The sequence below is a fragment of the Mugil cephalus genome, chromosome 14, assembly GCF_022458985.1.
Source record: "Mugil cephalus isolate CIBA_MC_2020 chromosome 14, CIBA_Mcephalus_1.1, whole genome shotgun sequence".
NCBI lineage: Eukaryota > Metazoa > Chordata > Actinopteri > Mugiliformes > Mugilidae > Mugil > Mugil cephalus.
In genome coordinates this window covers 9,369,520-9,389,628 of record NC_061783.1, presented here as the reverse complement: position 1 = coordinate 9,389,628, position 20,109 = coordinate 9,369,520, and the positions used below count along the sequence as shown (strand labels likewise).

At 42.3% G+C, this 20,109-nt stretch overlaps 1 long non-coding RNA gene across 1 annotated transcript; it reads right to left on the bottom strand.

Annotated features, from left to right (window-relative positions):
- Positions 1-1,165: 1,165 nt before the first annotated feature.
- Positions 1,166-19,235, bottom strand: LOC125020127. The gene is made up of 4 exons (XR_007114165.1): positions 19,121-19,235; positions 16,373-16,456; positions 5,314-5,427; positions 1,166-3,209 (listed from the first exon to the last, which is right to left on the bottom strand). It is a non-coding gene; the product is annotated as an uncharacterized LOC125020127 (long non-coding RNA).
- Positions 19,236-20,109: the final 874 nt, after the last annotated feature.

Genomic DNA, 20,109 nt, shown 5'->3' with positions numbered 1-20,109 from the left:
ACCGTAAAGCCAACAGCAGTCTGATATCATCAGTAACAGTCCACAAGAAGATGACGGCCAGACGACAAGTGAGATGTGGACGGACTAAGGGATCTGAGGGAACGAAGCGATATCGCTGATGGGAACAAATTGAAACAAAATGGCGGGCGATACGCCACGGGGAGATGCTTAGGGAGATGTCATACGGGCGAGGGAGAAGGCTTATCATCGTGCGGTGTCTTAGATAATGATCGTTCAAAGAAGCGATCCTTTGCATTTTATTTGTGCCGGAAAAGAAAGTAATGCACCTGTTGAGAGCACTTGGCGGTCGGATTTAAAGGTCTTTTGGGCCAGGAAAAGATTCTTTCAGCTATAATTAAAGAAAAAAAAAAGCATTCAAGTTCACCAGACATGACCTGTGTCCTCAGCCTCCACGTCTTTATAATATTCTGCTCTCAGAGCCCTGAGGGAGGCGACAGCGATTTCAAAGTGAACTGGCTCCTGCTGCAATCTGTGCTCCATATGTCATTAAGCCCATTAGGGAAACACTAGCTTAACATTATAGCAAGAGCACCAGCCTTTCGCTATGGGAGCAGTTGTGAGTCAGCACGGGAGCAGGGGTCTCACTTTTTTTCTCTTCCTCTCTTTGTCTTGCCGCCCATATTAACAAGCCATCATCTTTTCCTCGCCACTTTTCTTTCTGAGCTGCATCCTCCATTTCCTTGCTTTGAGTCATTTCTCTTCCACCCATCCTTTTTACGCCTCTCCGTTTCACCTTTCACCGCTCCTGCATTTTGCCACTGGGGGCGGTAGAAGGAAGGGCGTCTGGTCTGATTTTAAGGAAGCATTGCCCATGCAAATGCTCTTCCTTTCTCCTCTCATACATAAACCGGTGTGTTATTTTGAACATTCACGAGTCCATGACGAATACGGCTAAACACCGAGTCGTCGTCGTACTCAAAAAAGACAAATTAGGTTGTGCGTTTTTTTTTCTTTTTCTTTATTTTATTTTAGGTAATAGAACCCGTGTTTGTTTAATCAAAAACAATCTATCACATCGTTCCCTTCAGGAAACCAATACGGCATGTTCACCTAGAGGTCAGGTGGAGGTCACCGTGGAGTGTCATGCCTCCGCTCTGCTCCCCCCCTCCTCCCCCTCCTCACCTCCTCCTTCCCCATTCCTCTGACAAAGAGAGCCAGTTTGGTTGCCAGGGAAACAGGCTTTTTCCATGGCGATGTCGGAACACGTGGGAAGGGCAGGGCGGCTTTGTTTCGCCCCGTGATGAAGGATTCTCCCCATGCATGTTTAATCGCCAGACTTATGGTCCTAAACCCAACAGCCGAGCCCATCTAGCACACCCTGATTATGCTCAATGGAGCTTCTGACACCGCCATTTCGCCTGGTTTATCACGCAGCGCAGCTCCCACCGCGGGTACCTTAGCTATTGTTGGACAGCGTTCCCGATGAGTGCAGCTGAGACCACAGATAGTCCAGTCAAACAAGGGGGGCACACGCAAACAGCAACCAAAAACACGCCTGGCCAAATAAACAAACTTGCAACACGTTTTAAGCATACATAGGACCGGGCACACAATCCGTTTTGTCTTTTTCTCGTATCTTGGCACCCACCCACTAATGTTTGGCTTAGCACAGCGGGGGGAAAAAAAAAATGGCTGATCACCATGGCAACTGTGTGTGCCGTTCTGCTACAGCTGTGATGTATGTGGTGACACTTTTGACCCGCTGGTGAACTCTATAATGCAGGAACCGTGGAGAGTCTGGATAGACCCAGTCAGCCCCGACTACCCTGCCACGATGTGCGCCATATAGGTTCATTTAGCTTTTTATGCCCAAGTCACTATCCACCACATAAGATTAGGACCACCTGCCTCTGACATGGACATAAATAAATAAATAAATCTTCTGAATGGCAGACATTATGATGTGAAACTGGCACATTGAATCAATCAGTGCCTTTACTTTTAGATTTCAACGTTGGCGTCAGATACCAACAGATATCTGCCACTTTCCCTGCCTTCAAACTCACTTGAAAGGCAAAAGCAGCCCGAGCCTGATAGAATTCAAGGTTTGTTTGGCCCTCATGTGTTTGTTTCCGACTCGCCTCTCAGTTATGTATGTCCTTTATTGTCACACAACACAACACTTCTTCAGAACCTCTGTTGGCATGCCATTTCCAGTGACATTTACAAATCACGCACACTGTTTCATACATAAAAAAAAAGGGTCAAATACATACAGCCGGAGCCCGGATATTAAAGCGAATGCCCCGTACCTTGGATAGTATTCTCCCCTGATGCACATACACACATTCGGGAACATGTATTGTTGTGTGATGAGACAAGACAGTCCCCCACCCGTCACCACCACCACCACCATCAAACAAACACGTGTGTCACTGCCATTGCAAAAACACAACACACAAAAGCAAAGCAGTGCAACACAAAGCAGCACCTATGTGCACAAGTTCCCTCAATCAGCAGTTGTCTCCTCTTGTCTGGTGGGTTTGTCAGAAATGTAGCACCTGTTCTGCATTTTCACCACTAGGAGCGCTGCAGCTTCGCACAAGAGCAGAGCCTCCAAATCTGCTACAGCTGCTGCCTCACGCAGAGGCGTCACAGAGGAGAAGGAGAGCGGACACCCTGTAAATGTGGTCAAGCGGACACCTTCTTAATCATTCATGTTTGCTTTTTCTTTATTAAGCAGCAAAACTACTGGTTCCACATTGTCCCAGGTGCATAGTGAAAAACACATTCTGTGGAATGCACAGATAACACAGACAAGTGGGTGACATCAACATGGTTGTTCACACAACAAAAGCAGAGACCTTGAAATAAATCACGTTTTCAGTTTCAGGTAAAGACTACAATCACAAAGACAAAGGAAAGAATAACGCATCCTGACTTACAACACAGCTATGCATAAGCGTTCACAGTTTTTGTTACAGTCACAGTGTTTCACATGTAAACTCTGACTCATTCTGTGCCAAGAACTTTTGTCTTTTTGCCCCAGCAAGTGCAGAGGGAGGAATTTTCCACCATTTCAACAAAAAAAAAGTGAAACAAAACAAAACAAAAGGAACATTCCATGTCCAGTTGCAGCTCCTCAGTCCTGTTTGTCCAGATCACAGTCTGGTAGGGTCGCGACCTCTGAAGATACACTTAGACCTGCCACACAACTGAGAAGGCAACTTGTCGGTCAGGGGGAGAAACTGAAAATGGGAGAAAAAAAATATGCAACAATTAGAACTGTAACACTGCAAAACTACATGTGGCATGTTCTGACACAGTCCTGTATATTTAGATGACTGGGATATTCCTAATAGATCCAGTAGGCTCTTGTCTTTGTTGGTTTGGCTACTGTTTTATAGGTACTTTCCAAGTTAAAGGCAGGGTATGTAAAATCTGCACTGCCCCCCTTCCCGTCCTTGTAGCCGCAATTGCACTCCCTCCTCTTGCCTGTGAATGCGCTTAATCCCACTCTTTTTCATCATGAGAACAGGTCAAATAATCCGTCCGAACATTTATTTTTTGTTGTTGTTGTTCATTAAACCAGTACAGAGTGGGCCCATCTTTGGCACTAATATCTCCAGTCGCTGTAACATGCATAAAATGCATCGGCCGTTGAACCTTCACTAGCAATGGGACATGAATGTACATGACTTATGCAGAGTAACCAATACGGACGCCCAAAATAGCAACACTGCATAAAATGGCCTGTGATTGGAGGAAAATATTTAAGTACTTATAAAGCCTATGATAAACAAACAAAATAACAGACAAAATAATGCCAAAAACAAATTACATACCCCGTTTTAATTGCTATTGTTGGTTAACAAGACGACTTCACGAAAAAGGATTAATGAGATCTGACTCCACTCTATGTTTTCTAAAGACATAAAGGTGTCGTATGTTTTTTACACACCGAAAACCTCTTTGAGATAAACCTGTAATTTGTGACTGAGAGTTATAAAGATAAAATTGACTCCTTTCAAATTTATGGTTGAGATAACCTGACTAAGGTTTTGGTTTGTTTATGCTCGTCCGACTATTTGAAATATCAGGTTACCGGCCAGTTGCATTGTACTCAGATGTCTTCAATTACTGCGTTGTCTGCAGTGTTGACACAATCATTAACAATGGCTAAAAATGCTGAAAATAAGATCTGCGTTATGATAAAGCAGACGCATGCTTTCAACTGCCTTCCATCCCGTTTCTGTGTATCTGTGTGTCTGTGGCCGCGCTCTGAGCTCGTGGTCATCACATTTGGGGACAGTCCCCATCACCTGTCCAGCCCTCCCTGTCCCTGCCTGTGGTCCTGCCACTGATGTTGAGTGGGTGACCTTTTCTCTCGGCTAATCCACACCAAAAAGCCCTAATTACTGCTGCCGCTCCACCAGCCTCCCGTGGCCCAATAATCAATACGACCGATTGGCCGGCGGATCACCCCATCAGACACCGGCGCTTCGCATGTGGCTCATTTTGTGTGTATGTGAATGATTTAGTCTTGAATTTGTCATGGGAAAATAGGCCAGAAAAGAGAAGCTGGGAATGAAAAGAGACTGTATTTGGAGTGACTGCACAAGCAACAGAAAGATAAACATAGCCTGACTGCAAAGTAACCACACACACACTTGTATTTACACACATTCCTCCCTCCAACCTGAATGTTGTGACACCAGTTGACCTTATTGAGCTTCTGTTGTGTAAAGAGTCCCTGATTAGAATATCTTCCCTTTAACCTTTAGCAGAGTGACACGCCTCCCGAAAGCTAAGAAATCAGCCATGGGTTTATGCATGGAGGTAAATGCATTCTGTCGTTATTTCATTAAGCTGCGGCATTTCACTGAAAGCCCAGATTGCATTACTTAAACGCGCTCTCTTTTCAAAGAAGTACTTGACTTATTTTTTTTTTGGAAAATGCAGGTGTGCACTCTTGGAGATATGCTATGATGAGCTGACAGTGTAGAATGTATGCCGCCCAGAGCACTTGTGCTTTTATCGCAACATTCGCTAATACATATGTGTGGATGTGTGTCATCTGTTTGTACAAAACACTGGAGGACATCTTCAGAGCTACAAAAGACACAATGTTATCAGAAAGAAAAAGGAAGTTTGGTTTCAGACATGGGCCCGTGAGAAAACGTAGATGATCTATCCCTCCTCCTTTTCTTCCCTTTCTTGATCCTTCTTCAGCTCGCGCTGACAGTCTTTGATTGTATGAGACAAGTTAATGAAAAGCAACAAAGAAGAAAAGACTGGCAGAACCTTCGTGCAGAGCTGCACCTGCCAGAGTCTAGGTCTGTGTGTGCATACCTGCCAGTGTCTGTGTCAAGCTGTCTCGTGTCCTCAGGCGTGCCAGTCAACACGGTGATGAGACAGAAAGAGAGTGATGAGAAGCTCTTCCATACCTTCAGGGTGAAGTCCGTTCTGCAGATGCCAAATTTCTATGAATATAAACTCAGAGACAGAGTATTTATATTTAAATAAACAAAATGTGGCTGCATTTGGTGACCACATTGGCATGATCCTCTCTATAAAATGCAATATGTATTTTAATTTGACTTATTGAATTCCCATTGCACAGCGGCACACTAGTCTATTTGGAATTACTTTTAGTGCTTCAGGCATGTTGCATGTTATATACAGAAAGCTCATATGGATTAAAGACACGTGCAGCCACAATAATGCAAAGTCTCCTATATGTGTGCTTTCATGCACGGTTACATGTTTCATGGATGAAGATTATTTAGAAAGATGTCTAAAGCCCAGAAGGTAATCCCACTGCATCCATATTACATAAGTCTACACGACACGGGGTGTGAAGGTCTGGGTTTTGACTGGGTCAAGTATAGATTTTGACTTTGATGCAGATGTTCTCTTAAAATTATATCTGTTATCCTCCCCCAAAAATGTCATCAAATGTTTTACTTTTCCCTAACCATTTATTGTATTTGCCATAGATTCCATGAGCAGAGGGTATTACGGAAAAAAAATCTTAACATGAGTGCTGTCACCTATAGCCACTGTTGTCTAGTTCCTGATTTGGTTTTTGGAGTGGTTAATGGTACAGGAGAATTGACCTGAGCAGGGAGTCGCTGGCTTGATTCTCAGCATTTTCTGCACATCATCCCCTTATTCTGTTTACCCACATGTCCACTGTCTCTATCAACTGCAGACATAAATGCCGAAAAAAGACATTTCAAACACAGACAACTCCATCACCACACTGCCAGTAATTAGTCAAATCCAGCAGGCAGAAATAAACAGTGATATTTGTCTCAGTAGTCATTCCTGAACTTCAAAATAACCCCGGGGTCATTCAGTAAGTGGTTGTTTTATTAGATGCAGTTGTGACAAAAACAACTACTGAATGTACTTTTCAACAAACAGTAGGCATTTTGGTTCATAATTTCATTATACTGATTTGATGGATGCACCAGAGAACTGTGTATGGAGCATCAGAACTTAAAACCATCTAGTAGTTCACACCAGCCAAGGCACATATTCATTCATATTCATGGGTGTGTTCTTGACCTCAGACATATAAGTCGATTTATGGTTTCCAAATGTGCAAAACGTGTACAATAAATTTAGTGAACAGTGTTTTTTCAGTTACAACTTAAAAGACCCAGTATTAACAAACTGGAAACTTCTTTCAAAGTCAGATTTATTCCATATAGCACTGCGCAGCTTTGGCCATAGGTGTGTCTGGCAGCAAACTGAGCCCATGCATGTGCGGTATTTGCATGTGTTTGGTGGTGAACTGAAGACAAACGCAGCCCCGTAGAGAGCTGCCCCAGTCAGCCCGGCCTGCTGAGTGAAACCCTGCGGTAATGTTTAGCTTAAGGGGTGAAAAAGAAGGTGAGCGGAGGGGAAAGGAAGGGGGAAGGATGAGAGGATGACAGGGCTGGGGTTCTATGGGCAGAGTGAGGGGAGAGAGTAAAGAGGGTAGCGGCTGAGGGAAGGGAAGGATGGGTCACGGAGGGATGACAGGCCGAGGGAGGGAAGGAAGGATGAAAGGTCCAATTGGGATGGAGCGCAGGAGAGGTCCCGCTCGGTCTTGTCAGTCAGTCGTCTCTCTGACACCTGAACCTCTGGTGACCGGGTCGTGACTGCCTCTCTGGCACAGGAGATATCACTAGGGGGGCCTGACCTTAGACCTCTCACCTCCTCATCATCACCACAGCTCTCACTCTGCCATCTCAAGCATCCCTCACTCACTTCCTTTCTTAAAACTCTCACCAGCAGTGGGGCTCCCTAAAATCTGCCGCTTTACCAGTTTATTGACTTTTTCCTATTGTGAAAGAAAACTGTGATAGCATTGTATTTACTTCCACTGGAAAATAACAATGAAATCAAATTAGGCCCACGTGCATCACTGTGACATGTGACAAAAAGCTTGATCATACTCACGCAACTGTGATTATCTAACAGGGCTGAACAGGGAAGAAGAAAACAACTCCCAACATCTTGGGAATTACACATGCAAGTTTTCCTGTTGCCAAAGTTTAGATGAGATAATTAGTAGCAATGTCCTGTCCGTTAAAAAAAAAAAAAAATCCTCAAGGCAGTAGTAGTTTAGCTTAGCTGTACACAAACAGAAGTTTAAATCGCTAGCTTTGCTCTTGACTTTGATAATTAGCTAAAAGTAATTTTAGCTATTTTGGGAGCAGTGACTTTCCCTGTATCTCTGTTGCCTGGCAACCTCACAGTAGCCAGTGCTGCAAGTTTCCGGCCAAGAAATATTCTGGCACTTAACAGCCCGTAAAACCACAGCGTGTGGTTTAGTTGATCGCTCAGTGGTTTCTTATCAGTGACATTGACCCTAACAAGCTCATAACAATCGCAGGGCTATTGCAAAAAGCTTTTTTCTGTCTGATAAGCTTTCAGACTAATTAATCTACTTCTTAAACCAACAAGCGCCCCGCAGCAGTTGGTACTTCAGTCTGAAAACCACTTTTTCAGGTCAACAGTGTTGTATAGAACTAAATACGTATAAATATCAACAACCTGCAACATACAAACACACACAATTACAATTATTTGGCCCATTAAGTTTGAATAATGTTTTGTGGATTTAATTGAATATGCTTCCACCATTGACTTATTCCTGTGTACACTGAGCTACTATGTTACACGTCCTGAATGGTAGTCTTTTCAGATATTGAGCTGACACACACACCCACAAACACGCACAAAATCACATACAAGCATCCCTGGAGAGTTAGGTCTAATCCCGGGTTTACACTGTTAGGACAACAGGGATAATCCTGCTAACAGGGTGTTTATCTAGAAACTGCAAGTGCTGAATCCCTAACACACACACTATTGACCCGCAGTGAAAAATAGCAACGGGGTGGGAAAGCGAAGAACGTAAAAGAGTGTTAGACAAGGCACCAAAGGAAGGTGAATGAAGAAAACAGAAAAGACAAGGGGGAAGTAAGAAATGACACAGAAAGGTTGCACTGGCAGAAGCACACAGACAGAGATGAAAGAAAGGTCTGTGCTGTCAGGTATGCAGATGAGAGGGTGATGGCATCAATGCAGGAGTGGACACAACCGCTCCCTCGGGGCCGCACGCATCCACCAGAACACACACACACACACCGAGGGGTAAACCATCATAAGCCTCCATTAGAGACAGAAAACACGGACAGAGCACACGTGTCAATACAATAATCTAAAAAAGGACTACGATAGAGACTTTCTGTAATCAAACAAAAGAATGACAAAGTACACCCCGTTAAATCAATAAAATCTTTTGTAAAAGCATTCCAAATTACAAATAGTTTTTACATGTGTGTTTGGGATAATTATCGTTGCAACATTTTTTTCTCCTGTCAAGTTAATTGAGACATCACCTTGGTTATAAAAGCGTATTTCACACACTAAAACACTGGTACACACAGATAATCCTTGTGCCAAGCCAGGAGGACTGACTGTGTAACCTTAAACACTTAAGTAAACACTTAAATGTGCATGGTGTGACGCGGGCAATGTGTTTTCCGTAATTGGGATTATGGTGCTTATTCATATCTGCTAATCACTGCTGCAACTGTGTTTTGTCTGTTCGACCCTGGATGGAGTATTTTCTAACCTTTTTAATTTGGTAAACCTTAATGTGTTTCCTACATTTGTGATGTACAAAAGTCTGTATAACCACTTTTTTAAAAAAAAAAATAAAAAATGTTAACATAGGAACAAATACGACACTTCTTAAACTAATGCAATACTGAAAAATGAGACAATTTTTAATAATTCAACATTTTACTGTTGTATCGTTATATATATGAAATAATATGAAAGTATTAATAATAAAGAAATTATAAAGAGAACTGATATACTACAGAAGTGATATGCTAGAAGTGATAAACTATAAAACCATCTTTTTATATATTATTTAGCTTTCATAATGTTGTTATTTTATGTATTTTGCACTCTCACTTATAGACCATCCAGGATACACTGATAAATGCTCCAGCCTCATACGACCCTGAACAAGAGAAGAAAACACATGGACAGATGGATGGACTGTCCTCATTCTTCTTTAAATTAAAGCTCTTCATGTGACTGCTCATGCTAACTGTTGAATTTGTCTTCCCACACAAACTGTTGATGCTGCTGGAAATGCAAAACACATTGCTGCCAGAGTGCTAGAGAATATATCTTCAAGATGTATTAGACATTAGGCACATGAAATGTGAAAGGTTCCATCAGCTGGGCATGGGGCTGAATGTTGTCGAGTGTTGCAGGTAGATAGCTGCTAAATTTGTTATTTCCATAAAAGATTAGTAGCTCAGTAGTCTAACATGGGGCACTCCTGATGTGATAGACCACTCTCATTCCATCATCCTTGCACGCGGCTGCTAGGGTGCTGGATGACAATAATCTGTCTTTAACAGAAGCCCCTTGTTTCCCATATGTGTCACATCGGAGAGAGCTTGGGATTGTAGTACATAAATCGTCAAAGGGTATTTGGCACAATAGGCTCAGCTCCTGAGGGTACTCCTTAATTATTGCAGTCAACTCAGGAGTTTCTGCAGGGAGCGCAATAAATACTGCCCGTGCTACGTATGAAACAACCAGACTGACACGTGTCATTGCAATATGGGAGAAGCAAAAATGTTCAAGGCAAGAAATGCCATCACCCGGTACCGTAATAAGAAACTAAAACAGGAGGCGCCTGGAAAGCTGGGGGTAGTAAAAGCAAAGTAAAAGCAGGTAGGAAGACAGTGTAAGTGGTAGTGGTTTGTAACTAAATATGCAACTGTCCTTATGAGTGTTTTAAGTGTTGGCTGAAGCTGCACTACTTTTCGTAATCTAGAAAAAGTATTGCAAGCATTACTGTCTATTTGACTTTTCTTAGACGTCGTGCTAAAATGTAAATAATGGCCACTACTTAAGAAGTTGGAGAGGTTACGTTGCATGTGCACCTTCTCCACAATGAAATTCTAGGTTACAGCTACAAAGAATCGCATGTGACTCAAGGGGGCTGAAGGGTTTCTAGTGCATGTCTCAAGTGAAGACAACATGAAGTATGACAAAAGACTCAGTTTAAGCTACAGGCAAATGCATTAGCCCTAAGAATACAGACAGCCAGTTTAGCCAATGCTAAAGTGCTGAACTCCAAGAAGGAAGAAGTCCCAAATGAATTTAAACGGAAAAAGAAGGGTTGTGATGAGGAAATGACGAGATGCTACATCAGTTTATCTTTCCAGTAGTTGAGAAAAATCTGACAACCTAACATACACCTTTGAATTGTTTCACAGGAACGGAAGATATGGTGTTGTTGCTGTGTTAGCTGCAGTGGCGTAAGGGCTGTGAGTTATTATTGTTGTTGCCTTGGCGATGCACATCCATAAACTTGAGAGGCGAGCCTCTGGAGGAACACTGTAGGAAGGGCTGTGTTTATTTGACCACCTCTCTTGGGAATGACTTACTTCACCTTTGAACTCTTGTCTCAACTAGAAACGTCCCTTTTGCGTTCAAGGACAATAGGCACCAACGTGTTGCCGTATGCAACTAACTACTGTTTGCAGATACGCCATGCTCGTGCAAATTTTAATTTCTTTTGGTACATGTGAGCTAGGGGCCTCATACGTTTGCTAAATACTTTCAAGTACACAGTAGGTGAATTTGGTATCAAAGGGGGGACGGAAAAGAGCTCGCTACACACAGAGTCAATGCCACATCCTTTGAGACAACAGGGGATGGGCCATTTTAAAATAGTTGCCTTAATACCAGTTACATTCTAGATCTAATGAAAATGAAAAGTCTTTTTAATGATATGCGCAAATGAAACCGATTGACTTCTGCGCCGCACAGTCATGCATACAAACAACCGTCTATATTTTTCCCTACAGGGGCTCGAGCATCAGTGGCTAACTGCCACTCCAGTATCTAATGCTGCCTGTCGGAATATTGCGCCGGCTGGCGTTAACTTCCTGTTGGGGGAGGTTAGGCGGGCAGGGGGATATCGGCAAAACAGCGGCAAGCTTTAGCATGCATGTCAGGGCCGGGGGACGCTCCCTGAGCCAAATGCCAGTCTATAGATCGCAGAGGGGACTAAAGATCACATCATCGTCCACCCGGACACCGGTGACACCGGACAGCGGACGTGGGAGAGAGGGAGGACCGAATGATCCCTGCCAGGACGAGCCATTATAGACAGCCGCTGTCATTACAGGGCAAACATGCACTAGTTTGAGCGCACAAATGTAAACACACACACACACGTACACGAGCCGCGACAACGACATTATAGACAAGTGCTGTCATTGGAAGAGTCTCTACGGAACTCAAATGATAACGAGCGAGGGGGGAGGAAGAGCAGGGGGCGTTGACGAGGGTGACTGTCCAGCTGTCTGCAGGTGAGCTTGTGGTGTTGGAGAGGTCAGCTCCTTTTAACACACAGAACTTATATGAATGACACAAGGGACAGGCTGAAGCTGGCGTTGGCTTAGCTGCTAGCTAGGTGATGCTAAAACGAGATTTTTATTTATTTTTTTGTTGACATTTTTATTCCTTAACCGATTAATGCGATTGAAAAGAGGGTCAATTTAGCCTGAATTTATTAGATTTATCAAGTAGAAAATCAACAAAAAGGAAAAAGGGACTTGCAAAGTGGGACCTTACAGGAAAATTAAATGTCTTCAAAAACTTTTGAAAACTTTTGAAAACTTACTAATGTAGCTTCTGGCTGTCTGGCTTTTCTGTAACGCACAAAGTCAATGGGTGAAAGCGAGAGTGGGAAAGTCAACTCTGTGTGTGTGTGTGTGCTTTGATCATTTTCTTTGCTACTTGACACAGAGGTTATCCTTAAGCACACAGTCAGATCAGATCTCTGCTTAAGCTTCCCAAATAAGTGAGAGGCGTCAACGTTTATCGTGTGTGTCATCAAATTAACGCGCCTACGTGTAACGAACCTCATCCGTCAGGAACGAGAAACTCAAACAAGCACCGTTATTTCAGCCGGATGACATCAGATACATTTTTATAGATTCAAGCGCTCACTGGCAGATGGAAGATGAATAGGATAAACCGAGTGTGCAGGCGCTGACGCTGCCAACAATAAAAAAAGGCAATAATTGGCGGCCAATTCCGAATGCCCTGCGGCCGTTGCTGTCGTGGATATGCCACACAACGCGCTCTCTGGTGCTGCTGACCAAGTTGCTGGAGAAGACGGAAGTAGAGGTGGATGGTATGTTTTGCACGTATGTGGAGAAGTTAGCCATTGGGTGCGCAGAATGTTTAGGAATTCTTTCTTTTAAAAGCGATATGAGGTTTGTTTTTTGGTGACCCATATTGCCTCAAACTGTTTACTTACTGTATTTCCTTTTAAGAAAACATCCATGGTTTTTTGTAATACCTAAATATGGTAGAACTTTTTTGGTAATGCATCATCACATTTGACAGCCACAATCCTGGCACGTGACAAGAGTACAAAAGAAGAAGAAGAAGATAACCCCTGTTGCTCTACTCTTTGTGTCTCAACAGTGGGATGAAAAGCTCTTATCTGTCTGTGTTTACACAGCCATAAACATACATCATCTTACAGATTCACCTTGGTATCAATTTGTCTTGCTAAGCTTACAGTTACGAGTGCTGGAGATCCAAATCTAGACCGCTCTGTGCCTGAAGGGGACAGGCAGCCTATCAGTGCATAGTTTCACTCCGGCTCTCAGACTCCCACCGTGTGATGTGCTTCAGGGTGTGTACAAACGAGAGGCTTAGAGTTACACTAAGCCTTACATCTGTCACTGAAACATCTCTGCCATTCTTTACAATAACAAGCTGCTGCATTAACAGTGTCTGTTTTAATGTCCATGCTGTGCCTGTGTAATTTTTGGCAGCGGAACGCTCCACTGAAGCAATCAAGTAATTAGAAGCAGTAAACTTGGCTCTGAGGGAGCTGCTCATCTACTGGTTTAAAAATTGTGGTTCCAGTTAGGGTTACAAGAGAGTAGAAATCGAAGGATTATGCTCAAAGTTAGTCAGGTTACTTGATGTGACTGGCTCCCCCAACTCGCATCAGTATCCATGACACGAGTTCGAACTCCCCATTTTGTGTCAGTTAGCGCACAAATTGCTCCCTAATCCCTCCCAGATTGTGTTTCCTATGGTCTTCTGTCACAACGCACGTGAGCACCATTGCCCTTCCTATGGGGGCGACTGACATGTTGGTTCTCAGGTAAAACGGTGTCAGGTGAGCTCAAACGTCCCGACAATCGCCGCACGTCCCCGCCGGCAGAACCCAGCGTTCAACCCTGACACGGAGACGTGTCATCGGAGGTGCTGAAACCCCTTCTCTGCCCCTAAGCTGCTGCGTGCGTTCATATCTTTGCGTGAAAGCACTGACTGTGGTTGCACGTTTCAGACTGTGATATGTAAGCAATTCTCTCCTTGAGGCCGTTTTAACATATGCTACTTCACCTGTCTACTTATGCATGGGACCAAAGACTCTCCGGCCCTTGATATCAAAGGCTTGGCTCAGGCAGCTCACTTATTGACAAGCACTGCTGGGTGTGCAGTTTGAGGGTGGGGATTATGTTTTGGCAAAGAGAACCAAATAGGGCTTAAAGATTTAGATAGATAGATAGATAGATAGATAGATAGATAGATAGATAGATAGATAGATAGATAGATAGATAGATAGATAGATAGATAGATAGATAGATAGATAGATAGATAGATAGATAGATAGATAGATAGATAGCCTCCAGCATCTTAGTCTACTCTTAGTGAATGAGCTTGTGGGACAGGAGGATGGAAATCATGTTGAGTGCCACCAGCAGTCAGTTACTGGAGCTATATTAATTGTTAAGGAGTTGTGAGTTGAGCGTGAAATTCTTGACATTTCTCACCCTCAGCCGTTGCCACCTTGGCTGCATTGCGGAAAGGTAAGGGTCACCAAATAATTCCAAACCTATGAACATGACGGGTGTAGGAAGTTGGAGCTGTTGTTTTTGTAATAAAAATCATCAGTATTTCCTAATGGAGGAAAACAATAGTGTCTTAAAGAATGCCTCAGAGAAGGATATACATCAAATACATCAAATGTTAAAAAAAGTAAATAATTGGAGGTTGTAGACGTTTGCTTTTTTTGTGGAAAAGAAACTAGTATTTAATGCACAGTACCTTCAGTGTCTAGTTCTGTTGCGGTTATTCCTGTTTTATTCTGAAGCTATGTGTGTGTGTGGGGTGTGTGTGTGTGTGTGTGTGTGAGAGAGAGAGAGAGAGAGAGAGAGAGAGCGATAAAGAGAAAGAGAGGGAGGGAGCTATGAACAGTCTGTCTATCAGGTGTTGGTACTCACATTAGTCAAGTAAAAAAACAAAGGATTCTGGGAAGCGACGATGGCCAACACAAAGAGCATCCACTGTCACCCGATCTCTCCTGTGCGTACGCGCGCGAGTGTGTGTGTGTGTGGTTAGAAAAGTGTGTGAGTGTGTAGTTGGGGGGGGTCTTTCTTTTAGGGTGTAAAGGCGCCTCATTGGCTGCCCTGCTGGGTCAACTGGAGGTCAGGACATGTGTGATGGATGGACCTCTGTCTCTAGACCACTAGCCAGTCTTCTCCCAGCCTTCTCTCCTCCCGCGGGCCTCAGACCTGCTGAAGTATCCTGGCTGTGCTCCTCTCTTTTCACATCCCTTTGTATCACTCCATTTGGCACTCCAAGTAGGAGGGCTTCATCAGACAAAAAGGAGCTCAAAGAAAACTACAGACGACTCTTTGAGGTGAGTTCTGGTGTCAAGATGTGGATATGCAGCACTTCACTCAGCCTGTTACTCACATAACCTCTGCTTTTTCTCTCTCTAATCACTACCGCACAGCCCTCCTTCCCTCTACTTCGCTCTCTCGTACCCTAGCGACTATGGTCTCACACGCATAGCAGCACAGACAGCCACTGACCACATGATGTCATCTCTCTTCTTACTTCCCTCCTTCTCTTCCTCCATCATACTGTCAATCCCTCCATCGGCTCTGTCCCTTTATCGGCACATGGAGACGCACATCTGTCGATGGAGGAATACATTTTGGCTGCCAATCACAACGGGGGAGTGGTCAGTGAGTGCAGACGTGCCAATACCTCGACTACCGTGATGACTGGCTTCTGTCTGTCTGCATCTCTGTCTCTTTGAGCTAGCAGCACTCTCGGTCTGATGCCGTGATCACAAAAGACTGAGAGTCTATCTGTCTGAGATCAGAAACTGTCTGTCTCGCTCTCTCGATTTGATCTTTACTGTGCTGAACAGTTTCTGTGTGTCTTAGGTATAATGGCGCCATAACCAAACCAAAATGAAGGCCTATATATAAAAGCACAGCCTGATTTGTAATTAACTACATGGATTTTAAGGACACAATGACCATACATTTGCATTATGTCCTTGGACACGTAGGTTTTCTCTTACAGTTCAGAAAATGAATCTCAAATGCTTCAGTTAATCTAAGTTTTGACAGCAAAGCTAAATTTTGCAACATTTGGTACTTTGACCCAGGTTTTAATTCTCTCTCCAGAGCATGTTAATTCATATTTGTGTAGGTAAATGACTCACAACTTGATGTGCATTTTGTCTGTGTTTAGCTTGTGAATACAGACATACACATTTTGTTTTGTGTGTGTGTGAAGAATTAGATATCAACGAGATGACACTTTGTAGGCTGAGACATCAGTTTGACATTGCAAAGCTGGGACATTCAGAAAGATTCGCTCCGGTATGTGTGTGTGTGTCTGTTTGTGTTTGTCTACGCGTGTGCAAACCTCATCCTCATGCACCTGTATTTACTGTATATGTGTTTGCAGAAAACCGCATTGCAAATGTTCTTGCAATTGTAAGAGTGTTGAAGCGTGCCTGTGAGGGCTCTGCCAGGAATACCTGTGATCTCTCAGGTGGTGGCCTGTGGGTGTTTTCGTCAGCTCTGCTCCTTTATGTCTCGCAGATATTCTTCTTTGTCCAATGCTGGAGAAAATGAAACACATTGTCACGGATCGGCCTGTTCTTCAACTTTAATTCAACTGGAAAATATGCTTGTATAACGTATAATGCTCTAGTGGAGGGTTTACACAGTCACAGACAATACACCAAACCGACTGAAGCAGTTTTAGAAACGTGCTGTTTTACTGCTTGTTAGAAAATTTTCGAGGTAATGAAATGGTTCCTGACACATTCCAAAATGCAAGCACAATTAAGAGTTTACTTATATGTTGTAACAAAAACCTGTTCAAATATTATTGTGCACAGAAGAAGTAAGTGCATAAATATATGATGGAAATTTCAGAACAATTTCTGAATATCTAAATGAGTAAAAAACCATTATAATTCACTAACTTGCCAAAGCATTAGTGAAATTAATAAAAACTAATAAAACTCATATATTCTTTGCATTAAATCTCCCTTCATGACTGCTATACTCTTCAGTTTATATTGAAACTATGTATTTTTTTTAATAGAGAGGTATTAATAAAACTGGATGATCATTTTGAAGGTTATAGTTTGTGGTGCGGTGAAATGTTTAAATTTATTTAAACTAACTGGTTAAAATAGGGCTGCCAAAATAAGAGAAACATATATGACTATAACACATATAACACAATATAATTCAATTTTCTATTTTTTTTATAATGCATTACTATTGGAGGTAATGTTTTGGTAAATTATTGTAGTCTATGGAATATTTACGTTCAAAATAAATATTAAAACTTAGAAGATAAAACATATTCTGAATTGTGATTCTTGGCCACCTTAATTCTACACTTTCTGCAATTTATTTTAACTAAATGTGTTTATTTTTGAGCTCACACCTTAAGCTGAATTAAATATTATAACATGTTAACAGTGTCACCTATATATAAAGTAAATAAGCTGCATATCTCCAACCTAAATTTTATTATTTTATAAAGCTTCAATATCTGATTTTTTTGTTTGTTTGTTTTTTGTTGTGTATTTTCACGGTTGTAAACGGGAATATTTAAATTATAAAATAGTTCAATGTGTTAATGTACCTTTTTAAATATATTAAATATTAACCCACAGTCGAAGGATCGGCTTTTACAGGTATTACGAGAGATTAAACGTAACAAAGAGGCATTTTTATATGCTGTATTCGCTATTCTCTGTTACAAATGTCTGGTTTCTACAGCACACGTCTGTTTGAGGCACATCAGACAGGCCTACGTGAAAAAAAAAATCCATTTTTTGCATCACCTCTCCAAGTCAGAAGCTTTAAACATTTATTCCTCCTTCACAAAACCTTAATAGTTTGAGTTAAACATCTGTCAACGTCCCTGTGTTTATCTCTGGGCCTTAATGGGAACCATCAGCCGCGCAGGGCCACGTTCTAGTGAGACCAGTAACACCGTCCTGAGGTCATTTTTTTCTTAGCGTTTAGCAGCGCGTCTGAAGGTGTTTTGGTCAAAGAGGCCGTCGTAGCTGGACTGTGACCGCATTGTTGAAGTGCTTGTTTGCTCAGTGTGCTCTGTAAACTGTTGTTTAGGCTCGGATGGTGCTGTGACAACAAAGTCGAATCGTGACCGAGGACTGACCTCGAGGTTTCTTTTGAGGATCAGCAGCGTTTCTCTGTGTGTGGCTCCAGCAGCCCACAGGGGCGTGTAGTGTGCTTTAAGGGGGCTTAAATTTAAAATGCGGGGTCTGGGAGCACCCAATGGTCCCACAGGCTTATTGGGGTCTATAGAAAAACAGAAAAACGCTTTTCATTCAGCTATATTTAATTTGTCCACAAACACACACCATGTGAAGGCACGAAAGGGAGGACAAAAATAAATTGTATCCAGTGTTATATTCTGCAGAATTTTCAGCCATAAATTTGACCAGATTTCAAATTGAATGTGCTGGGGGACACAAACTAGGAAGAATCGCCAGTTACAAGGCGGATGACTATGCAAGTAACCAAAATCAAAAACGCCTTCTGAAGCCTTATCACACATAAATATTCAGAATACGCAGCGATTAAATTTTATTTTCAAAGGTCATCACTCTAAAAGTGTTTTTCATCGATTTAGATGAGAGAAAATGCGTATTTTTTTTACCAGTAAAATATGATTAAAATATCCTGCATAGTAGTTCAAAATGATTCATTCTTTGATTCAGTGAATCTACACTATGTGATTCAGTCATTTAACTCTTAGTTGCATATAATTTAAAATGCTGTAAAACGATTTAACAAAACAGAAATAACCACTGATATAATAAGAGCCTTAAAATCACTACGCTTTTTGTTTTGTGTTGTAATTTTGAAAAAATGGTGGAAATAAAAAAAGGGCCGTTCGATCGTACGGTTTGAGGTAAATTAAAACCGGCGGGATTTGTTATTTTTTTTAAATTCTATTTCAAAGTGAAAGAAGAACTTTTGGACGTTTTTTATGTGCCTCAACTCAACTCTCAGTCAGGCTGGCCTCAATAAAAAAAGGCCCTCGAGCAACAAGTCTGTGCACATACTTAACTATTTATACCGAAACAACTGCTCTAGCAACAAAATGAGGGCATCTGTGGTTACCAAACGTTGTCGGTTTTCTACGTAACATCCTTTGTTCTCGACCCACTAAATATACACCGAAAAGAAGCCGACATGAGGTTAATAAAAGACAGATTGTCTACATAACTTACTCTCCTTTTCCGCGTTGCTCACCAGGACTGAGACTGAGACCTGTGCTGCAGCCTCAGAAGTCTTCGCAGCTCAAATACAGCGGCTCTTGCAGGTGGATCCAAGGTAAAGGTGAATGTTCATTAATCATGGCTCTTTCGGCGCTCCTTTGTCCTTTTATGGTAGGATGGACTCGCATCCTGCACACCAGGAATTAAAACAAGAGAATCAGGAAAACCCTCCTTTACTTTGAACATGAGGACTACAGGACTACTATTACCTGCAGTGGGGAAGTTAAAACAAATCGGTACAAATTTCTAGATATGAGACAAATTATCAATACGTGGAAGTTTAGTTTTAAAGTTAGGCGACTTCAAAGGCAGTCTGGTCTATATTTGTTTAAAATAATAGAGCATAATTTTAATTTGTGCGCAAATAACGAAACGTTTTTTTTTTTTTTTTTTTTTTTGTTAAAGCCGTGTTCGGCACACACTTTTTGGGGCCTCTGTGACAGCATGGCATGCAGTGCTGGAAATTTTCACATTTCATCTCAGGTGCAGATGATGACACGTCCGTGTAACTTGGGGATCAGAGGAGCTGACATTGACAGGACGAGTGGGGCCTCATCCTTGTCGATAACCTAACCTCTGTGTTTCAATCAATAGAGTTTCTTTTTTGTCCCTTCAATAAGCCGAGTGCTCGATAAGGTTGTCATCACAAATGACGCTGACGTCCGCACGCTCATCTTTCTCCGTTGATAAACATGCCTTTACTGTGTCAATAACTATTTGCCCGAGGGACGGGAGCGCGCACGGCTGCATACATTCAGAGACTCTTGGGGGATTGTGAAACAGAACGGAGTAGCCTCTCATACTGTGGGAATTTGAGAAAAGTTTGCCTCTCTATCCTCTGAACTCAAATAGAAGGGCTAGTTGGCGAAAAAAAAAAAGTTTCCGAAACAACTTAAGGTCTCTGGCTTACCCTCAGAAACGACACATCACACAATCAGGAA